At 32.2% G+C, this 12,958-nt stretch overlaps 1 protein-coding gene across 8 annotated transcripts in view; it reads right to left on the bottom strand.

The window, feature by feature from the left end:
- Nucleotides 1-12,958, bottom strand: part of BMPR1B (bone morphogenetic protein receptor type 1B) — a 332,744-nt gene that overhangs the window by 123,217 nt on the left and 196,569 nt on the right. Inside the window, exons 3-4 of one of the 8 annotated variants that reach the window (XM_039845749.1) lie at nucleotides 2,361-2,425; nucleotides 830-865 (exon numbers count right to left, since the gene is read on the bottom strand). The exons of 6 other annotated variants lie outside the window; for them this stretch is intronic. The gene's annotated coding sequence lies outside the window, so the exon portion shown is untranslated. The remainder of the gene's footprint in view (nucleotides 1-829; nucleotides 866-2,360; nucleotides 2,426-12,958) is intronic. One more of the 8 variants, XM_039845750.1, reaches the window with a different exon arrangement.

Raw genomic sequence — 12,958 nt, 5'->3', positions numbered from 1 at the left:
GACTTTAGAGTTAATTTAGTAACAGAATGCAAATATGCTGACATTCTTACTTGTTCCCTCAACTATTTATTAATTCATTTAACACATATTTATTTAGTACGTACAACCTGTCAGGCATCACTCTAAGCTCCAGATACACAACAATATATAAAACAGAGTCCCTGGCCTAATTTATCACTGTATTTTTTTCTACAGAAACAGACATAGCCTCGGAATACTGAAAACACTGTACCAAGGAACTACTACTAACCAAATTTGCCACCCAGATCCAGTTAAATATCTTTATTTGAGGCTTATAAAAGGTCTGAGATGATGCAAGATGCTATAGGAGATCCCAAAGAAGTAAAAGATGGTAGTTTCCACAGGGAAAAAAAAAACAACCCTGCAACCTAATTAAGAAAGATAATACATACTTAAAGCAAATATATAATATAAACAGTATGATAAAATGCTAATTTTAGAACAGAAAATAACAAATACAAAAGACATCTAGATTTCAATGTAGGTTGATGTCTTCAAATAATATCTTTTTTCTAATTCAAAACCTCTTTACCCTATTTTCTGCTATTCCCATGCATTAGTAGTATTGTTCCAGAAGTTTACATTTTCTGATTTTGTTTAATCATGTTTAAGAACACTATTTGCTCCCATATATACAGAAGAAATATATATGAAATCCTGAGAAGCAGGACAGTCTCAGTACCTGTTTTCTCATGCAAGTCAGCCTTTTTCTAAGAACAAATAACTAGCCTGGGAGGCATCTCTGCATGGGGTGGGCTGTCTCATATAAGAAGCCTATTCATGTGGGTCCTTTAGTACTCACCCGTACCTGTAAGTCAGCCAAGGAAGCAAATGTCCGTGTTTTCTCAAAGGAAAATCAGATAAAAATAATGTTATCCAAAATAAAATCAGTTGGAGGAAATACACGAGGAACTAGACTTACAGGGCTCAAACTCAAAAACTAACTATAAAAATAAAATACTACGACTTTTACATAATCAAATTAGACCAATATAGAGTCATTGTTTGATGAGAAAAACAACTTTTGAAAGTAATATTTACTAAATCTGTTTTTCTTTTTTGTACCTCTTCCTAATTCACCCTAAAGGCCACACAATGTCCTTTCAGTTGAAGAACTAGTTATTTAATGAAAAGGTTGCATAATATTTTAAACACAAGACAAAGACACTTAAAAACAACAAACAACATAAATCCCCCCTTTAAAAAACTGACATCGACATTTGCGATATTACAAAGTCTAGTCTTCCAGGAGCTCTCTTAAAAAATGCTTTACTTATTTCAGATAGGTCCCTATTTCTTTTTATGGGAGACAGCCTTACTAACCTAAACAGTGTTACTTATTAAGAAACTCTTTTCTCAGAAATTTTGTTCCTTCCCCTAAGTGCTATTGTGCTATAGTGTCTTTGCATACTTATAATTCAGCCTCTGTTATAAAAGTCTATATTTAAGATATAGTAAATGAAAGACAGATGTTTAAAACATTGGGTCCACAATGAAGTTATAAAGACTGCTAGCAGAGTAAATTCTGTGATTAAATTTAGTCTGACTTTGCAATAAGGGTATTTATACAGGTGGAAAAGCACCAAAAATAAACGTCCTATGCTAATATTAAGTCAAAATCAATATTAATTAGAAGCAGCACAGATATAGTTATATTAAAATATCTAAAGCCTAGGTCAAATGTTTATGCTTAAAACCACAAATGTATCAAATATATCAAGAATCAATTTCTCTCAAATTAATGAACACTGTAAATCAGTGAAATAATCCACGATTTATTCAATTGTGACCTTTGACAATTACTGCCTCACTTTCTCCTGCCTAAAACATACAGCTTTCCTCTGATACACCTAAGTTCCTGAAAATATTTGTACATCAAGACATAGTCTTCTTTAACTGATCCCTTATTTCCCTCATTGTCTAATATATTCATGGGAATAGATATTCAAATTTCTTCATGGAAGCAGGCATTTTAACCTAATGTGTTAAGAAAATGAGCAGGGATTTTTTTTTCATTTTTGAATGGTTAAACTTTAAAGGTATCCGTCAAGGACGTTTCAGGATGAGGCACCTGCACATAAAATTTATAACTAAAGAGCAATGCCCATTTTCTACTTATCTATGAAATTCTTCCATCAATATCTTAAGTAGAATATATGAGGCAAGAAGTCTAGTCATCACCCTTGTCCATTCTTCCCTTCTTCCTTAGCAAGAGAACATGGTTTTTCAGGGCAGCAATATACCCGGCTGAAAGACTACGATGTGGTCATTTGATTAAAAACTGGCCATGAAATGTAACCAGAGGAGGGACATCTTAAATGCTGATTATAGGAAGGTACTTGACGAGGAGGTTCATCAATTTGTCCATATGATCTCTCCTTCACTTCCACTTCTTTCTTGCTGCCTAGAAATTGGACATGACAGCTGAAGCTGTAATAGCCAATAAGGACCATAATGTGTCTTCGACGATGCAAGCCACATGCTAGATTGGTAGAGCAGAAAATAAAAAGTGACTAGATCTCTGATGTCTATCGAACTGCCATGTCCTGCCAGGACTGTCTACCTCTGGGCTTCTTTATATGAAAGAGAAATAAAGTTTTATTTTTCTACCATTATTTCCAGTTTTTATTAGTTGCATCCGAATGATAGATAGCATATATCCAGAATATGAGAAATTAACATATATACTATGCCTTGATGTCTAATGAGGGTTGCCCTAGCATTCGCATCACCTAAGAAGATATAAGCCTAACATATCTTTGATCTATGTGGACACCGAAACTCTGAAAAAAAAATCTCCCTTAGCTCTTACTGAATATTTGAGTGGTTTTCTTATTATAAAACATAAGGTAGAGATAAACCATTGCTCTGTATTAAAAGGTTTTAGAACTCTTGGTTACCTAGCAAAGATTATTTCAATTCCCTGGAGTTTAAAGAGCTGGACGAAGGAAGGAACAAGTAAATCTTAATAGGGACCAAGTAATTTCCGAGGAGCAGATACTCCCAACTCTATTCTCTTTGAAATTCAACAGTATTGGAATTTTTTTTTTAAATGAACTGGGATGATTCTGAAATCAAAAGACATGAAGACACTGAAAATAAAGGAAAAGAACATCAAAATTAGGTCTTACATTTTGGAGCTGTTAGAGAAAACTGATTCTAATATAGTGGATAACTGAGGATTGAAGTATCTCCAAAACAGAAAGAATACTGCTTCAGGGCAAGCAAGGACCTAGTCCAGCAGGAGTAAAAAAACACATCAATTAACAACCACCCCCAAGAATGTATGTAAACAGTTTTTAGGAGTGATACACAGTGGCAGGTACAGAGAAGAGCAGTAGGAAAGATGATGAGTATAATTTTCTAAGTATGAGATGACTATACTTGTACATGTAGATGTAAAACTATAAATATCTCTCCTCTAAAACAGGCCCTTCCTATATTTTCTATCTTGAGAAACAATACCAGCATCCATCCAATTGGCCAGGTCAGACAACATGTATCTGTCACTATTCCTTCTCTCTGCCCCTCAATCTGTTTGATTTATGTTTTTTAAAAAGTCTTCAAAGTTTCCCCTTAAGCCCTCTCTCTCCGTCTTAAGTCCTTGTCTTCATCAGGTCTCGATCTGCTGCAGTATGCCTGTCTACTGAGGAGATTCCCAATTCTAGTCACCCATTCTCCACACCAACAGAGAGACTCTTCTCAAGTGAAAAATTCCACTTTACAAACGAAGAAATTGAGGCCCCAGAAAGTTAACTAATTCGTTAAAGTTCATACTATTATTTGGTGGTAGAGACAGGCCCAGAACTTAGGCTCTCTAACTTCGGAGCCTACCCTTTTAACCTCTCTTATCTAACAATTAAGCCTCCCTCAGATATATTATCAAAGTAGAGAATGAGATTATCTTCAAAACCTGCCACATACTCTGTAAATGTTTCTTAAATATATTTCCTCAATTCTATGAAGTCAACTTCAGTCTACTGTGAGCTCTCCTTTGGGAAGAAGAAACTGTACCTCATTAAACACATATGCGCATTATAAGATAAATAGCAATATGTGTAAGAATATTCACCTCAAGACAAAAGAAAATGGAGTTGTCGACAACAGCGTCTACAACACTGCAGGGGTGACGCTGTGTCATATAAAAGCTGGACCATTTGGGGATATTTAGGTACACCTCAGGTCACAGAGGGACAATCTTACACATAACTGAATACATATTTCAGTAAAACAGCAGCCCAGACAGCTTTCAATAAAAACAGTACACTAGCTGACAAACAGAAATAATTTTTTAAAAACCCATCCTAACTTAATAAAGAATAGCAAAATGAGCCTGGTATCACTGTGGCATAAAGGTTCATTGCAAACTCAAAGGTCATGGGTAGATAGCATAGCTCAAGCAAAAGTTTGGGAAAATATCATTTATTCTTTCTTAATTTATATTCATACACATATGTGATATCAATATGGTTCATATATTGGAATCTTAAAATGCATATATGTATACTTGTTATATGTGTGTGTGTACATGTATATATACATATATATACATATACACATACATGTATGTATATGCATGTAGAATTTTTCCTTCCCAAAAATCTAATAATAAATTGAAGTTGGCTTCATAGAACTGAGTAAAAGTATACTTATGTTCAATTTCAACTTGCCAATTCAGTTGTACCAATTTACATTCATATTAACAGTGTATAAGAGTATGTGCTGTTTTACATTCACATCAACATTTGGTATATTTCAGACATATTTTTAACATGGTGGGTAAGAAATAGCATGTCGCTTTAGTTTTAATTTACATTTCTCTAATTACTGAGTCTCAACAAGTTTTCATAATGATTACTTGGATTTTCTTTTTGAAATTCCTGTTCATTTTTTATATTGGCTGGTTTTATCTTTCTTATTGATTCATAGGATCTTTAATATATTTTTTCCACTAATCCAGTTTTTAGCCTTTCTTATTCTTTCATAGTAGCCTTTGATTAACACACTTTTGTTCATTTTAATGTTGCTGAATTTATTAATTTTTTTCTTTATGGTTTTCTCTGTTTATGTCTAGTTATAAGAATTCTTATCTTACCCTAAAATAATAAATACATCCTTTTCTAAACATTTAAAGTATTGTTTTTCATAGTTAAGTCTTTCTTTCATACATAATTTGTTTTTATTTATGGAATGAAGTGAGTAGATGTCAATTTTAATTTTCCATATGGATAACTAATCACTGATTGTACTGGCAGCTTAGATTCACCGGTACTCAAAAGAAGAGAGTCCACATGGGCTGGTGATGTCTCCCATGGATGGATGCATTAAAAAGTTGAAGCCCACCACCAATCATTACTGATGATAAGAGAGAGAAGAAATAGAGTAAGGGAAAAGAAAACCAATTTGATAAATTCACTCTATTCAAATTTTTATAACTTTTTACATAGTTTATAGAACTCTTCATAGTCACGCTGTCATTACTTCACCCCATATAGTGAGATGACATTCAGTAGTTTATTTAAATTTGTCTGTATTCTTTATAAACTCTATAGACATACCATCACATCTTATGAAAATCTTTAGAAAAATATTACTATTGGTACATATACTAATTAAGAATTTTTGTGATAATTCAGTAGTTTTCAAACTAGACTCCCACATAATTCCACAAGTTCAATACATGTGTTCTGCCACTGTAATCATATTAAATTCTTTTCTCAATTTCAGAAACTAAATTAAATTCATAAAATTTTCTCAGTATTAACACTATTAATTTTTTTCTTAAATGACTTGCACCTGCTACTCATTAGTTTTACTGGTGTCTGGTATGGGTTATATGTAATTACATATTTAGTTCTTTACATTTTCATATATTATAATTAAGCTAATCAACTCTAATAACTATTCTGGTAAGGTCAAAACACTTGGCTTTTCTATCTAGGATCTTCACCTCACCGTCATTTTATGTCAATTTTTTTCATTCATAAAATACATATTGCTTCATATATAGTATTTGGTGAGCAAAAGCTCAAAAGAAATACTGGATGTGAAAATGTTTTTAAAATGTAAAACATTTTACAAACAAGAGTTATAATTTATAATAACCTTAAATTATACCTTACAAATATGGAGCTAGAACAGTCATGGAAAAATCAACAATTCTTAAAGGTCAGTTTTATTTGCAGTTTTAATTTTTTCCATATTGTCTTTAAACAAAAAAACAGGTTTCTTAACTAGACTAAAAATAAAATTTATTTGTTTAAACATTCTTTCCTGCCCCTCATAATTTCTAATAAAGTTCCTGAAAAGCAGAGCCTGAAAAAGGGAAAAAATTAATCTATAAGCAGTGTAACTCATCTCCAAATAATCTGAAAATATCTACTCTTATAATGGTATGGCTTAAAAAATTCATGCCAACACAGTGTGATTTATAACTAGTGAGAAAGTCTATTAAGTCTAACTGAAATAAAAAATAGGGTATAGATTACAGATGAAGACTTAATCTGCCTCAAAAACATTTTAGAGCATAGCATAGATTTATTTGGAAGAACATATTTTCTTATTTTTTATCTCTTCACACAGAGAAACCTGGATAGAGTCATAAAAGTAAGAAAAACATAGACTGCAATGAAAATAATGTAGTACTAAACTCAAGATTTACTTTTTCTGTTTGTAAATATCAACAGAGCATTGTCTTCCCTGTAGGGAATATCATCGCTGCCCTGCTTTGAACCTCTATTACACTGGGAAGCAGCCTGCACTCTCAATCCACGTCTCAGACTGTTAGACATTGGAGAAGAAGGAAAGTGAAATTATCTAATTTAAAGGAAAGTTATACACTATACTGCAAAGTTTTAGTGAAAAAGAAGTGGGTTCCAATCCTACATGTCCTACTTTCCAAGTTGTGTGATCTTAGGCATGAATATTTAACCTCCCTGAATTACTATTTCCTCATCTTTAAAATAGGGATAATAAAAACCACCTCACAGAATTACTGTAAGGGTTAAATGAGATTGTTGTCATATATATATAACTATGGCGTAATGTTGACCAAATTACTATTAAATATAAAATGAGAGAGTAAACAACTTTAGGAAAATTGTGAAAGATACTAATTGTACTTTAACATTTTATGATATGAGTTTCTATTCCCGATATTTATTATTTATGTTAAAATTGGAAAGGTTTTCTTCAAATTGCATACACAAAAAAGTTTTCTGATATAACTGGACAATAGATAGAAGAAGGAAGGTAAAGAAATTGATGAAGTTAAAAAAATAACAATTTGGTATGACATATAACTGGCTGAGATGTAGTGGACATCTACGAACAAGATTTTAAAAAAGCAGGGAATAAAGGAAGGAGATGGGGAAGAAGAGAGAGCAGGTAAAGGAAGATGGCAACAGGATTGAGGGGTAGGGAAGAAACAGGGAAATAGGGGCTTGATAGCCTGCATGGCTCCTGGATAGATGGGAAATTTTTTGCTGGCCACCAGATCACCCTTGTTTGCTGAACTGCCCAACATGCAGAAATGAGCAGCCTCACAATAAGTGGGGGATAGAAGCACCAAGAACAATTGGCCCATCTGTGTGTAGTACTACATGCGGTATGAAGTTTGTAAACCAGTGTTTGATCTGAAGTATGCTTTATGTCTCCAAAAGCATCAATTAATATCACTGACAATATACAGTTAATAAACAGAAACAAACACATATTCACACACATATAGCTCAGAAAATATTTTATTAAAATCTAACCAAAATTTATAAAATTGATTCTCAATCTGTGAGCAAACCACATGCAGTTTGAATTATTAAGAAATTGAAATCATGTTAGCAAAATATCACATTTCTTTTATACTATAGGGAACACACAGTATAAGAGCAGCTTCGGATTGACCACAAAACCAGCTTCCCTAGTTGAGAACACATGGTTTCAGTAGACATACTTTAAGCTCATATTGTGCTTTGGAACCTGTACCAATCTACTTTAAACTGAAAACGTACAAAAAAAAATCATTCTAAATAATTGTCTGTTTCTATCAATAATATTTTAAGAGAACTGCATGTGGTGTATTAATGAGTAACTCAAAAGACTATACTCATTGTATATTGGCTAATTTAAAACAAAACAAAAAAAAATTACACATTCAAAGAACTGTGAATTACTTTGAGAACAGAGTGCCCCACCTAGGTCACCATGCTTTCCTTCTCTATTATTGTCAAGTTCAATTTTTGCCAAGTCTCTGACAATAAACACAGAAATAATTTTCAAGGTTGGTAAGCTAAACTACAGCTGTGATTAATGATATATAAATTTACTGATAAAACTGGTAAAGAAAGAAATGGAAAAGAGGGAGACTATTAAATGAATTCTACATATAGAAAAAACTAATTTACCTAGAGAATTAATGGATGAAATCATATATGAAATTATGTTCCAACTAGGCACTGTGCAGTTCTAATCATCTCTCTAGTAAAGCAGGAAACTAAAAAGATACTGAAAAAAAAGTAATATGAATAACCTATTTAGAATTTTTAAGACTATTAATTAGTACAGATACTAACTGATGCATACTTTTCCAAGTAATAATACAAGAACAATCCGCTTATTAACTAAAAGGCATAATTTACTTTTAAGTGTTCCAAGGCAGGGTTATAAAATGAAATCCCACTGAATTGTAGTGTAAATCTTACCACTGATATACCAATATATCAACAAAGGCAGGATGACCCAATAAGAAAAAATCCTGTATTATCATTAAGTAAAATCGTTTGCCTTGAGTTAAAGAGGAAACACAACAAATTACCTCATGGTGGCCAAATATATAACAATCAAGATTATAAATGATGTCTCTGAATAAATATTATGTATAATTTCCCCACACATACATATACAAAATCTATACTTATAAGGTATGTTCACTCATAGCAGGTTAAGGTCTGCTTTTTTATGTCAGTCTAGGTAACCATTCATGTATAAGTACTGAGTTCTAATGATACGAAAATATCTAGATTTTACTTTCCTGCTTTAAATATTAAAGCTTTATATCACAGCAACAACTGTAAATCTCTCAACCAAGGAGCTTAAAATAGAGATGATAGTGAAGGATGCCAATTAGATAGACTCATTTCTCCCCTGAATACAACTTATAGTTATAGAAACAGGGACTCAGATGGAACACTCACTCCCTGTTGACCTGGAAGCTCCTTGCCAATTTTCCTGCCAAGGTCATGAGCAGGAATGTGAGGGAAAGAATGGTGCTGTGTGTTAAGTATATGATGGAGAAGTAAAGTTTTAAAGTATAAAGTATAACAAACTAAAGTATAAGTTGGCTTGGAATGAAATAAAATGACAAAATCAATAGAAGTACTAAAATCTGAAGAAGTTAAAATATTTTTTTAGCTGCTTCCAAGCTGATTTGAAGTATAAGGTTATTTCTGTTCATTTTAGGATTCTGATATATTCAGTGCTAATCTCAAATAGTAAAAGACTCCTCTTATCAGTGATTTCACTAACTGGCCTCTATACTTTGAAATCGTTGATCCTGAGCTTATTTTTTCATAGATGGACCCAAGTTGGGAAGGTTCTATTTGGCAATGCTTCCTTAAAAGATGGACTTTAGCCAGATCTTAGTTTAATTCATGTCCATATCACTTATTAGCTATGTGAGGTTGATGAAGCTACTTTACATTTTCAGGTCTCAGTTTCTTTATCCTGAAAAGGGAAATCAGAATAAGTCACTCAAAGGTCTGCTACAAGGATTAAATGAAATCACGTAAAATTCTTGGTAGAATGCCAGATATATATCTAATAGAAACCCTTGATAAACGGTGACTATTATCAATGCATAATTTCTCACTCACACAGAATCATATTCTTATCAGGTCTGCTTTAACATAAATAATGCACGCAGCCTCTGTCTACAGTAATTTCAAGGAGCATGCTAACTGAAATCCAACAACACTCCAGTATGTTCTAATGCTTAAGTTTCATTTTACAAGAAACATGAACTTTTATTTCATAGAGATGGAATTCTAAATGTAATACAACTTGTGAGGTAACACAAAGATTCAAATTTGCACCACAAGAATACAAGATAAAGGTGATTTCACAAAAAGAGGGAAAGGGGAATAATAGTTAAACAAAAGTACCTAAGTATTTGTTTTTATAAATTCTTTCTGAATCATAGCATTAACAGTTAAATAAATTAAACCATAAAAATGTAGAAAAATATTTTTTCCTATTTCTGGATAAAGAGCTTTCTAAGTTTCAAAGGAGATGAAGAAAATATTGATTATACTTAATAAAGATATTTTAAAACTTACTTAGGTTTCAAAACACATAAAAAACTTAAAAATAATCAAAAGTTTGTGAAATCAGTTGCGACTAATAGAAGGTTAAAGAATTAAGCTAGTTTGATTTTAAAAAAGCCTCTCCTAAACCCATAAGAGAAATATCACTCTGAAAAAAAGAATAGGGACCTAAACAGATCAATGACAAAGAATAAGATATTAATAACTAATAACCCCCTCAGATTCAAGTTCACTAGTAATTAAAAATATAAATTAAATATCACTTTCCTCGATAATATTAGGAAAGATTTAAAAATTACAAATCTTTTAGCAGGGAAGAGTTTGAAGAGAGGTGAAATATATTTGAAACGCAAAGTATCAATCCAATGGAAAATGTTCACTGAGGAATAATCAGACTTTTTTCATCGATTGGTGAGGTGAGTAGAGATGGCCACCGATGTTGATGGGAGGAAGGAGAAAATAAGAAGGTACAGAAATCATAGGCTGAGGCTGAGAACAATATTAAGCTATTTGCTCAAAAACTCTTTCATCTTTAGATGTACAAGTGATTTTTTCCAGGGACCTTAATACTAATAAGCATGGAAAGAACCAAAGAGCCCCAATTTGCTGAGGAGTGGTGAGACAGAAATAAAAAAAGCTAGTCTTACTAGAATATGACATGTACAAAATAAGCTTGTTTTGACCCTTTCTGCCCCTTTAATTATTTACATTTTTTAAAGAATCCTAGATGAAAGTCAATGCAATCTGAAAAAGTACATTAGGTTCTTTGATTTTCATTTCAATAAAAAGTTTTCCAACCATTAATTAGAACAAAGAATCATCTTAAAAACAAAGTTATCAAATAAAATATAGCCATATCTTCTCTATTAGAATCTCTTAGATATAATCAAAGTATAAAATTTGTTTTCGCAGTTTCTATTATTTGCTTCAGGGTTATCTGCTACATTCTATGGAAAAAAGAGAATAGTTATGGGACATAAATCTAACTGTACTACCAAAGAGAAAGGGTGAAATCAGGAAAGTCAGAAAGGATATGTCATTTAACTATTTTAACTACAGTTATGAGTGGAAAAGTACTCCATCCCACTTGGGGGCAATTATTATTAGCTTTAACTTTCAGGAGTTATGAAATAATGTAAGGGAGTCTAATGTAATACAAAACACAGAGATATAACAAATTAAGGTTTATGTGCTAGATGTAGAATAAAAATAGAGCAATCACAAAGAGATAGAAAAAGCCACAATGGTAAAACTTAGTAATTATTTCTTTTTTAAAATTAAAATCTTAACTAGCTACTTGAAAGGCTGCTATTGGCAAGTTATGTTACCTCTTCGTACCACATTTGTCCATATCTACAAAATAAAACAGCTGAAGCAGAAGAGCTTTAAGGTTCCACTTTCATGATTAATTTCTTCTTCTCCTTTAATTCTCTATGCATTCTATGCCTTGCAGTTACAGAAAATCTTTGACTGGCAATCTAAGCTGTTAACAATAATAAAACAAGACGTTATTGTTTTGCCAAAATCCTTTATGCCTCATTCTAACCACAAAGTTCTTTGACCTCTTCTCGATGCTGGTTTTGTGGTGGTATTTTTTGCTTCTGTTTGTTTTTACAATATATTTTTTTTTTAATATTGAGGCAACTTTGAGTTTCTCTCATCACTGGCTGATGGGAACTAGGTGGATTCCTATGTCCATGACCAAAGGAACCCCCACTCTTCCAGTTTTACAGTATTTATATTATTTGATATGACATTGAGATATATAAAATTTATGCTTGTAACTCTTTGGTAAGCACCTTCTTCATACCCATTTAACTATAGGATAGTGGGCAAAATATATCTGAAGAGAAATTCTGTATTAAATTATGATCTACTTCAAGCAAATTAAAAGGCTACCAAATTTTCCTATGAAAATACCAATCTTGTTTTCATTCCTAAGACAGATACAATTCAAGGTTAAACAAACATGAGTCATAGTCAATGTCTGGAAGAGGTTTATAAGGCTTCAACAGAGTAGAAACTTCTGGTAGCATACAGTAAGAAGTAAAAATAATCAAAATAAAAGTTGTGAATTACTCTCAATTGTGCATGAAGCTTTACAACTGTTACTGATTTACAAAATGCTTCACATTCAACATATTTATGTATGGTAGAGAAGTAAAATAAAAACAAAATAAATTTTACTTTATTGAATATCAGAACTAAAAGAAACAGCTGCTATTTCTCAACTACTTTTTTAGACATTGACATCCTTTTCTTTCAACATTTCTATTTTGAGGAACAAATTCTTCTGACTGAAATGGAATATCCCTTTCAGGTTTAAGAATGTTTAAGCCATGATTTTCTGTTATTTCTTTAAAAGCTTCAACTATGTAATAGACAGTAAAATTAAGTGGCATACTTTTATAGGTAATGGTGGGGGCCTTTCTACCGTGTAATTCTGTAGGATACATGATGATGGCCCTACTCTCTCTTGAAATTCTTCCTGGGCCTTTGGAAGGTGTAAAACTGTCTTCAGTTTGCTGGGGTGGGGCATCATTTAACTTATCACAGCAGTCCATATGGAAGCAGCAACTAGCAGATTTTTTTGATAGATGTTGTCAAGTTAATATAAAAAT

The sequence above is a fragment of the Pteropus medius genome, unplaced genomic scaffold (assembly GCF_902729225.1).
Source record: "Pteropus medius unplaced genomic scaffold, Ma_sr-lr_union100, whole genome shotgun sequence".
In the NCBI taxonomy this organism is placed as follows: domain Eukaryota; kingdom Metazoa; phylum Chordata; class Mammalia; order Chiroptera; family Pteropodidae; genus Pteropus; species Pteropus medius.
The sequence above is the reverse complement of the archived record's forward strand: the minus strand, read 5'-3'. Positions and strand labels throughout refer to the sequence as shown.